The sequence below is a fragment of the Microcebus murinus genome, unplaced genomic scaffold (genome assembly GCF_040939455.1).
Source record: "Microcebus murinus isolate Inina unplaced genomic scaffold, M.murinus_Inina_mat1.0 scaf038_hap2_Mmur4.0, whole genome shotgun sequence".
In the NCBI taxonomy this organism is placed as follows: Eukaryota; Metazoa; Chordata; class Mammalia; order Primates; family Cheirogaleidae; genus Microcebus; species Microcebus murinus.
The window spans coordinates 179545-190211 of record NW_027438984.1 but is presented as its reverse complement, the minus strand read 5'-3'; the positions used below and the strand labels follow the sequence as shown (position 1 = coordinate 190211).

Sequence of the window (10667 nt, the reverse complement as noted above, 5' to 3'; positions counted from 1 at the left end):
GCTCTGCCCGACCCAGGGCTGAGAGATGCCACCTCCCAGCTCTGGGTCCCTGCAGGAAGTGTTGGCAAGCACAGGGCCGGTCCTCCAAAGGCCCAGGTGCAGGGAGCCCAGGCCAAGCAGCCTGTGGAAGAAGCCACTTGCCGTGCCACCCCGGGAACAGGACTGCAGGCCCCGGCCCTTCCCACCTCCTCCTCCTCCTCCTCCCCCCCGCCCCCCCCCACAGGGCACAGGGCTCAGAGACACCTCAGACTCTTGCTACCCAAAGTGCAAAGGGCATCAGTTGCTCCTCCAACCCCCCCCCCCCGCCCAGCAGACCACGTTGTCCAGCCAGCCCCCGGGCCTCCCTGGGGTGCCCAGCACAAAAGTGCAGACACCCACCGGACCCTCAATCTCAGTTTTCGGATGTTTTTGCCACTCTAAGGACCCGCAGGCCAGCTGGGCCTTCGGGCAGGACAGAGAGCCCCGGAATCCGACGTGGAGAGCTGCGTGTACGTCCCCATCAGGAGGCGGTCCCCACCTCCGCGGCTCTCCCCTTGCGGGGAGCGGCAGCCCAGCCGGCAGCCCCAGGGCCTCAGGGAAGGCACCAGGCTGGGCCCCCGCGGCACAGCGGGGACACGTCCCCCCGCACTCACGCGACTTAGGGACGGCTGCTGGAGACTGCTGCGGCCACCCTGCTGCCGGGTTCCTGGAGGGCTTCCTGGAAGCAGCGTCCACACCAAGCCCTTGGAAGGCCCAGGCGACGGAGGAGCCGGTCAGGCAGGGGCCGAGGACGGTGAGAGGCCGGGCGGGCGGGAAGGAGCATGTCAGGCAGGGGCAGAGGACGGTGACAGGCCGGGCGGGGAGGAGCCGGTCAGGCGGGGGCCCAGGACAGTGACGGGCCTGGCCGGGGAGGAGTGCGTCAGGCAGGGGCAGAGGAGACGGGCTGGGTAAGGGTTAGGGTTACAGTTAGGGCACAATTCACAATCGCAAAGACGTGGAAGCGACCCGAGTGCCCATCCATCCAGGAGTGCATGAATAAAATGTGGCGCGTGGACACCACGGAGTGCCATTCGGCTGTGAGGAGCAGCGGTGAGAGGGCGCCTCTCGTGTTCTCCTGGCCAGAGCTGGGACCCGTTCCAGTAAGCCAGGTATCCCAAGAATGGACACACGAGCACCACGTGAGCGCGCTCACCAGCAAATTGGTACGAACGGATGGACGCCTAAGTGGACAGAGAGGAATCACCTTCATCGGGTGGGTGTCGGGCGGGTGGGGGGAGGGGAGGGGCATACACATCCATTAGGCATGGGGTGGGTGCGCACCGACTGGGGGATGGGCGCACTTGAAGCTCTGACCCGAGGGGGGAGGCTTGGAGAGGGCAAGGCACCCGACCTTAACATTGGTACCCCCACAATACGCTGGAACAACATGAGAGGTATATGAATAAGAACACAGGGGGGGCCGGGCGCGGTGGCTCACGCCTGTAATCCTAGCTCTCTGGGAGGCCGAGGCGGGCGGATTGCTCCAGGTCAGGAGTTCGAAACCAGCCTGAGCAAGAGCGAGACCCCGTCTCTACTAAAAATAGAAAGAAATTAATTGGCCAACTAATATATATAGAAAAACACAGCCGGGCGTGGTGGTGCATGCCTGTAGTCCCAACTACTCGGGAGGCTGAGGCAGCAGGATTGCTTGAGCCCGGAGATTGAGGTTGCTGTGAGCTAGGCTGACGCCATGGCACTCACTCTAGCCTGGGCAGCAAAACGAGACTCTGTCTCAAAAAAAAAAAAAAAAAAAAGAACACTGGGGGGAGGGGGGCACGGGCAACACATGTCACCTGAATACTTGTACTCCCATCATCTGCTTGAAGAGAGAGAGAAAAGAAAATGCAATCATAGAGGTAAGAGACACTTTTTAAAAATAATGAATCCGAAGAGAAAAGTAAAAGGAGGCCTGTGGAGCAGGTCTGGGTGTGACTCCGGATCCCCCAACATCAGGTGCCACCACCAAAGATTCCTGCGTGTAGCCCATAGAACCCCAAAAGCAACGGGACGAGTTCTGGTCACATACTCCCTCAAAATGACATCCTGGCCTTCTTCTGGAACTCCCTCCCCTCTCAGACTCTCAAGGTTTCCTCCAGCGTGTCGGTTCCCACAGAGCAGACCTTTGGTCTGAGACCTGACAGTCCAGATGCCACGCATGCTGCCGCGTGGCGGCGGTGTCGCGGCTTGGGACAAGAGGAGGCCCCACGGTGCGGGCTGGGGCGCCAGGCACCGCGGGCGGGCGCTGAGGGTGGGGGTGACCCCCACCCCGGGCCGCCGCCGCGCTCCCAGAAAGGGGACAGAACAAGAGGCAAAAAAAAAAAAAAAAAAAGCAGCAGCCTGTGGCACCCGGTATTCCCAGGCGGTCTCCCATCCAAGTACTAACCAGGCCCGACCCTGCTTAGCTTCCGAGACCAGACGAGATCGGGGGCGTTCAGGGTGGTGTGGCCCTAGACGGCGGCGGAGGGCGCCCCTGCCCCGCTCAAGAAGCCGAGCCTCTCTGGGCTTCCCCGCCGCCGCCTCCCGCCCCAGGCCCCGCGCCGGGCCGGGCCGGTTGAGTTCGCCGGCCGGGTCCCGCGGGCTCCCAGGGACGGGGCTGATGGGCGGGGCGGGGCGGGGCGGGGGGCTGTCTCTCTCTACACACACACACACACTCACACTCACTCACACTCACACAAGATGCGCCTCCACGGCTGGACTCGCCAAGGTGGAGCCCTCCCAGCCCCCCTCGTCTCCTCGCCCGGCCTCCTTCACCTACCCGCTGCCCACCCCCAGGGCGTCGCTGCCTGCCGCTGACTGCGCACGCGCGGGACGCTCGCCCTTTGACCCCAGCCAGGGGCCGCCCTCCCCCACAACCCCTTTCAGCTGCGCCCCCCCCTCGCCCTGTGGGTGGGCTGCCGCCTATTCCCCGGGCCAGGGCTGGGGCACAGCCAGTGTATGGGGCGTCTCTCTCTGGGGATGTGTCCCATGGGTGGGGTGGGGTGGCGTGGTTTGGGGGGCGCTGAAGAAATCAGTCCCCTCCATCTCCTACCTCTGGAAAACGCCCAAGCCCGTGGAGAACTGCCGGCACCGCTTCGTGGGGGCCGGGACCCTCCTCCGTGTCCTCCTGTGGCCCAGTCCAAGGGGCCTGGGCCTGGCCGGGGCTGCATTGGACCCCGACCACCCTGGCGTGTGGACTCGCTAAAAATCGGCCATTAGATATTGGATTCCAGCTTCCTGGAGGTCATTTCACTAATGAGTGCACCGGAAAGAGTTTCCTAATCCATCTGTGAGGGTGGCAACTGAAAGAGAATTTGAAAGCTGACAGAATAGGCGAGGGAAGGCATAGGAGATTTCCACACCCAGCAAGGAAGACTTTCCCGAAATGGAAGAAAGAAACGAGCAAACAGAGACACCGGTAGCCCGCCCGGAAAAGAGTCTGCCCCTGAGAGAAAGCACCCTGACCAGGTTCACCCGTGGGTGGGTGGCGAGCTAGCGGCATTCAGAAGAGCGAGGCCCGCAGTCTGTGCGGAAGACACCTGCGCTCGGGTGTGTGTGGCGGCGCGATTCACAAGCAGCTCTAGACGTTAAACCAAGGAGAAGCCAGGGAGTTCCCAACGCCCCAGGTGTCCTCAGCCCACGACTGGCTGCTGTGGGAATGCGAAGCCCGGCTCCTTGTCTCAGAGCGGGGTTCCCAGGAGGATCAGGCTGAAGCTGGGACTTGGCCTCAAAGTGTCCCCTCGCATGGCCACCCCCTTCCCCTTCCTGCTCCTCTACTCCTGGTGCCCCTCCATCCAGGGGCCAGACCTTAAAGAGTCACCGCAAGAGAATCCTGGTCCCAAAGGAGCCTTCTGGGGGACCGGTGCTGAGAGAGGTTGTGGGCATGGCCCGCTGGGGCTCTGCCCGACCCAGGGCTGAGAGATGCCACCTCCCAGCTCTGGGTCCCTGCAGGAAGTGTTGGCAAGCACAGGGCCGGTCCTCCAAAGGCCCAGGTGCAGGGAGCCCAGGCCAAGCAGCCTGTGGAAGAAGCCACTTGCCGTGCCACCCCGGGAACAGGACTGCAGGCCCCGGCCCTTCCCACCTCCTCCTCCTCCTCCTCCCCCCCGCCCCCCCCCCACAGGGCACAGGGCTCAGAGACACCTCAGACTCTTGCTACCCAAAGTGCAAAGGGCATCAGTTGCTCCTCCAACCCCCCCCCCCCCGCCCAGCAGACCACGTTGTCCAGCCAGCCCCCGGGCCTCCCTGGGGTGCCCAGCACAAAAGTGCAGACACCCACCGGACCCTCAATCTCAGTTTTCGGATGTTTTTGCCAGTCTAAGGACCCGCAGGCCAGCTGGGCCTTCGGGCAGGACAGAGAGCCCCGGAATCCGACGTGGAGAGCTGCGTGTACGTCCCCATCAGGAGGCGGTCCCCACCTCCGCGGCTCTCCCTTTGCGGGGAGCGGCAGCCCAGCCGGCAGCCCCAGGGCCTCAGGGAAGGCACCAGGCTGGGCCCCCGCGGCACAGCGGGGGCACGTCCCCCCGCATTCACGCGACTTAGGGACGGCTGCTGGAGACTGCTGCGGCCACCCTGCTGCCGGGTTCCTGGAGGGCTTCCTGGAAGCAGCGTCCACACCAAGCCCTTGGAAGGCCCAGGCGACGGAGGAGCCGGTCAGGCAGGGGCCGAGGACGGTGAGAGGCCGGGCGGGCGGGAAGGAGCATGTCAGGCAGGGGCAGAGGACGGTGACAGGCCGGGCGGGGAGGAGCCGGTCAGGCGGGGGCCCAGGACAGTGACGGGCCTGGCCGGGGAGGAGTGCGTCAGGCAGGGGCAGAGGAGACGGGCTGGGTAAGGGTTAGGGTTACAGTTAGGGCACAATTCACAATCGCAAAGACGTGGAAGCGACCCGAGTGCCCATCCATCCAGGAGTGCATCAATAAAATGTGGCGCGTGGACACCACGGAGTGCCATTCGGCTGTGAGGAGCAGCGGTGAGAGGGCGCCTCTCGTGTTCTCCTGGCCAGAGCTGGGACCCGTTCCAGTAAGCCAGGTATCCCAAGAATGGACACACGAGCACCACGTGAGCGCGCTCACCAGCAAATTGGTACGAACGGATGGACGCCTAAGTGGACAGAGAGGAATCACCTTCATCGGGTGGGTGTCGGGCGGGTGGGGGGAGGGGAGGGGCATACACATCCATTAGGCATGGGGTGGGTGCGCACCGACTGGGGGATGGGCGCACTTGAAGCTCTGACCCGAGGGGGGAGGCTTGGAGAGGGCAAGGCACCCGACCTTAACATTGGTACCCCCACAATACGCTGGAACAACATGAGAGGTATATGAATAAGAACACAGGGGGGGCCGGGCGCGGTGGCTCACGCCTGTAATCCTAGCTCTCTGGGAGGCCGAGGCGGGCGGATTGCTCCAGGTCAGGAGTTCGAAACCAGCCTGAGCAAGAGCGAGACCCCGTCTCTACTAAAAATAGAAAGAAATTAATTGGCCAACTAATATATATAGAAAAACACAGCCGGGCGTGGTGGTGCATGCCTGTAGTCCCAACTACTCGGGAGGCTGAGGCAGCAGGATTGCTTGAGCCCGGAGATTGAGGTTGCTGTGAGCTAGGCTGACGCCATGGCACTCACTCTAGCCTGGGCAGCAAAACGAGACTCTGTCTCAAAAAAAAAAAAAAAAAAGAACACAGGGGGGAGGGGGGCACGGGCAACACATGTCACCTGAATACTTGTACTCCCATCATCTGCTTGAAGAGAGAGAGAAAAGAAAATGCAATCATAGAGGTAAGAGACACTTTTTAAAAATAATGAATCCGAAGAGAAAAGTAAAAGGAGGCCTGTGGAGCAGGTCTGGGTGTGACTCCGGATCCCCCAACATCAGGTGCCACCACCAAAGATTCCTGCGTGTAGCCCATAGAACCCCAAAAGCAACGGGACGAGTTCTGGTCACATACTCCCTCAAAATGACATCCTGGCCTTCTTCTGGAACTCCCTCCCCTCTCAGACTCTCAAGGTTTCCTCCAGCGTGTCGGTTCCCACAGAGCAGACCTTTGGTCTGAGACCTGACAGTCCAGATGCCACGCATGCTGCCGCGTGGCGGCGGTGTCGCGGCTTGGGACAAGAGGAGGCCCCACGGTGCGGGCTGGGGCGCCAGGCACCGCGGGCGGGCGCTGAGGGTGGGGGTGACCCCCACCCCGGGCCGCCGCCGCGCTCCCAGAAAGGGGACAGAACAAGAGGCAAAAAAAAAAAAAAAAAAAAAAAAAAAAAAAAAGCAGCAGCCTGTGGCACCCGGTATTCCCAGGCGGTCTCCCATCCAAGTACTAACCAGGCCCGACCCTGCTTAGCTTCCGAGACCAGACGAGATCGGGGGCGTTCAGGGTGGTGTGGCCCTAGACGGCGGCGGAGGGCGCCCCTGCCCCGCTCAAGAAGCCGAGCCGCTCTGGGCTTCCCCGCCGCCGCCTCCCGCCCCAGGCCCCGCGCCGGGCCGGGCCGGTTGAGTTCGCCGGCCGGGTCCCGCGGGCTCCCAGGGACGGGGCTGATGGGCGGGGCGGGGCGGGGCGGGGGGCTGTCTCTCTCTACACACACACACACACTCACACTCACTCACACTCACACAAGATGCGCCTCCACGGCTGGACTCGCCAAGGTGGAGCCCTCCCAGCCCCCCTCGTCTCCTCGCCCGGCCTCCTTCACCTACCCGCTGCCCACCCCCAGGGCGTCGCTGCCTGCCGCTGACTGCGCACGCGCGGGACGCTCGCCCTTTGACCCCAGCCAGGGGCCGCCCTCCCCCACAACCCCTTTCAGCTGCGCCCCCCCCTCGCCCTGTGGGTGGGCTGCCGCCTATTCCCCGGGCCAGGGCTGGGGCACAGCCAGTGTATGGGGCGTCTCTCTCTGGGGATGTGTCCCATGGGTGGGGTGGGGTGGCGTGGTTTGGGGGGCGCTGAAGAAATCAGTCCCCTCCATCTCCTACCTCTGGAAAACGCCCAAGCCCGTGGAGAACTGCCGGCACCGCTTTGTGGGGGCCGGGACCCTCCTCCGTGTCCTCCTGTGGCCCAGTCCAAGGGGCCTGGGCCTGGCCGGGGCTGCATTGGACCCCGACCACCCTGGCGTGTGGACTCGCTAAAAATCGGCCATTAGATATTGGATTCCAGCTTCCTGGAGGTCATTTCACTAATGAGTGCACCGGAAAGAGTTTCCTAATCCATCTGTGAGGGTGGCAACTGAAAGAGAATTTGAAAGCTGACAGAATAGGCGAGGGAAGGCATAGGAGATTTCCACACCCAGCAAGGAAGACTTTCCCGAAATGGAAGAAAGAAACGAGCAAACAGAGACACCGGTAGCCCGCCCGGAAAAGAGTCTGCCCCTGAGAGAAAGCACCCTGACCAGGTTCACCCGTGGGTGGGTGGCGAGCTAGCGGCATTCAGAAGAGCGAGGCCCGCAGTCTGTGCGGAAGACACCTGCGCTCGGGTGTGTGTGGCGGCGCGATTCACAAGCAGCTCTAGACGTTAAACCAAGGAGAAGCCAGGGAGTTCCCAACGCCCCAGGTGTCCTCAGCCCACGACTGGCTGCTGTGGGAATGCGAAGCCCGGCTCCTTGTCTCAGAGCGGGGTTCCCAGGAGGATCAGGCTGAAGCTGGGACTTGGCCTCAAAGTGTCCCCTCGCATGGCCACCCCCTTCCCCTTCCTGCTCCTCTACTCCTGGTGCCCCTCCATCCAGGGGCCAGACCTTAAAGAGTCACCGCAAGAGAATCCTGGTCCCAAAGGAGCCTTCTGGGGGACCGGTGCTGAGAGAGGTTGTGGGCATGGCCCGCTGGGGCTCTGCCCGACCCAGGGCTGAGAGATGCCACCTCCCAGCTCTGGGTCCCTGCAGGAAGTGTTGGCAAGCACAGGGCCGGTCCTCCAAAGGCCCAGGTGCAGGGAGCCCAGGCCAAGCAGCCTGTGGAAGAAGCCACTTGCCGTGCCACCCCGGGAACAGGACTGCAGGCCCCGGCCCTTCCCACCTCCTCCTCCTCCTCCTCCCCCCCGCCCCCCCCCACAGGGCACAGGGCTCAGAGACACCTCAGACTCTTGCTACCCAAAGTGCAAAGGGCATCAGTTGCTCCTCCAACCCCCCCCCCCGCCCAGCAGACCACGTTGTCCAGCCAGCCCCCGGGCCTCCCTGGGGTGCCCAGCACAAAAGTGCAGACACCCACCGGACCCTCAATCTCAGTTTTCGGATGTTTTTGCCAGTCTAAGGACCCGCAGGCCAGCTGGGCCTTCGGGCAGGACAGAGAGCCCCGGAATCCGACGTGGAGAGCTGCGTGTACGTCCCCATCAGGAGGCGGTCCCCACCTCCGCGGCTCTCCCTTTGCGGGGAGCGGCAGCCCAGCCGGCAGCCCCAGGGCCTCAGGGAAGGCACCAGGCTGGGCCCCCGCGGCACAGCGGGGGCACGTCCCCCCGCACTCACGCGACTTAGGGACGGCTGCTGGAGACTGCTGCGGCCACCCTGCTGCCGGGTTCCTGGAGGGCTTCCTGGAAGCAGCGTCCACACCAAGCCCTTGGAAGGCCCAGGCGACGGAGGAGCCGGTCAGGCAGGGGCCGAGGACGGTGAGAGGCCGGGCGGGCGGGAAGGAGCATGTCAGGCAGGGGCAGAGGACGGTGACAGGCCGGGCGGGGAGGAGCCGGTCAGGCGGGGGCCCAGGACAGTGACGGGCCTGGCCGGGGAGGAGTGCGTCAGGCAGGGGCAGAGGAGACGGGCTGGGTAAGGGTTAGGGTTACAGTTAGGGCACAATTCACAATCGCAAAGACGTGGAAGCGACCCGAGTGCCCATCCATCCAGGAGTGCATCAATAAAATGTGGCGCGTGGACACCACGGAGTGCCATTCGGCTGTGAGGAGCAGCGGTGAGAGGGCGCCTCTCGTGTTCTCCTGGCCAGAGCTGGGACCCGTTCCAGTAAGCCAGGTATCCCAAGAATGGACACACGAGCACCACGTGAGCGCGCTCACCAGCAAATTGGTACGAACGGATGGACGCCTAAGTGGACAGAGAGGAATCACCTTCATCGGGTGGGTGTCGGGCGGGTGGGGGGAGGGGAGGGGCATACACATCCATTAGGCATGGGGTGGGTGCGCACCGACTGGGGGATGGGCGCACTTGAAGCTCTGACCCGAGGGGGGAGGCTTGGAGAGGGCAAGGCACCCGACCTTAACATTGGTACCCCCACAATACGCTGGAACAACATGAGAGGTATATGAATAAGAACACAGGGGGGGCCGGGCGCGGTGGCTCACGCCTGTAATCCTAGCTCTCTGGGAGGCCGAGGCGGGCGGATTGCTCCAGGTCAGGAGTTCGAAACCAGCCTGAGCAAGAGCGAGACCCCGTCTCTACTAAAAATAGAAAGAAATTAATTGGCCAACTAATATATATAGAAAAACACAGCCGGGCGTGGTGGTGCATGCCTGTAGTCCCAACTACTCGGGAGGCTGAGGCAGCAGGATTGCTTGAGCCCGGAGATTGAGGTTGCTGTGAGCTAGGCTGACGCCATGGCACTCACTCTAGCCTGGGCAGCAAAACGAGACTCTGTCTCAAAAAAAAAAAAAAAAAAAAGAACACTGGGGGGAGGGGGGCACGGGCAACACATGTCACCTGAATACTTGTACTCCCATCATCTGCTTGAAGAGAGAGAGAAAAGAAAATGCAATCATAGAGGTAAGAGACACTTTTTAAAAATAATGAATCCGAAGAGAAAAGTAAAAGGAGGCCTGTGGAGCAGGTCTGGGTGTGACTCCGGATCCCCCAACATCAGGTGCCACCACCAAAGATTCCTGCGTGTAGCCCATAGAACCCCAAAAGCAACGGGACGAGTTCTGGTCACATACTCCCTCAAAATGACATCCTGGCCTTCTTCTGGAACTCCCTCCCCTCTCAGACTCTCAAGGTTTCCTCCAGCGTGTCGGTTCCCACAGAGCAGACCTTTGGTCTGAGACCTGACAGTCCAGATGCCACGCATGCTGCCGCGTGGCGGCGGTGTCGCGGCTTGGGACAAGAGGAGGCCCCACGGTGCGGGCTGGGGCGCCAGGCACCGCGGGCGGGCGCTGAGGGTGGGGGTGACCCCCACCCCGGGCCGCCGCCGCGCTCCCAGAAAGGGGACAGAACAAGAGGCAAAAAAAAAAAAAAGCAGCAGCCTGTGGCACCCGGTATTCCCAGGCGGTCTCCCATCCAAGTACTAACCAGGCCCGACCCTGCTTAGCTTCCGAGACCAGACGAGATCGGGGGCGTTCAGGGTGGTGTGGCCCTAGACGGCGGCGGAGGGCGCCCCTGCCCCGCTCAAGAAGCCGAGCCTCTCTGGGCTTCCCCGCCGCCGCCTCCCGCCCCAGGCCCCGCGCCGGGCCGGGCCGGTTGAGTTCGCCGGCCGGGTCCCGCGGGCTCCCAGGGACGGGGCTGATGGGCGGGGCGGGGCGGGGCGGGGGGCTGTCTCTCTCTACACACACACACACACTCACACTCACTCACACTCACACAAGATGCGCCTCCACGGCTGGACTCGCCAAGGTGGAGCCCTCCCAGCCCCCCTCGTCTCCTCGCCCGGCCTCCTTCACCTACCCGCTGCCCACCCCCAGGGCGTCGCTGCCTGCCGCTGACTGCGCACGCGCGGGACGCTCGCCCTTTGACCCCAGCCAGGGGCCGCCCTCCCCCACAACCCCTTTCA

General features: G+C 63.1%; 3 non-coding genes across 3 annotated transcripts; all 3 read right to left on the bottom strand.

The window, feature by feature from the left end:
* Positions 1 to 2352: 2352 nt before the first annotated feature.
* On the bottom strand, positions 2353 to 2471 carry LOC142868733 (5S ribosomal RNA). Its single transcript, XR_012917673.1, has one exon. It is a non-coding gene; the product is annotated as a 5S ribosomal RNA (ribosomal RNA).
* A 3785-nt stretch (positions 2472 to 6256) lies between these two features.
* On the bottom strand, positions 6257 to 6375 carry LOC142868732 (5S ribosomal RNA). The gene has a single exon (XR_012917672.1). It is a non-coding gene; the product is annotated as a 5S ribosomal RNA (ribosomal RNA).
* A 3765-nt stretch (positions 6376 to 10140) lies between these two features.
* On the bottom strand, positions 10141 to 10259 carry LOC142868730 (5S ribosomal RNA). The gene has a single exon (XR_012917671.1). It is a non-coding gene; the product is annotated as a 5S ribosomal RNA (ribosomal RNA).
* Positions 10260 to 10667: the final 408 nt, after the last annotated feature.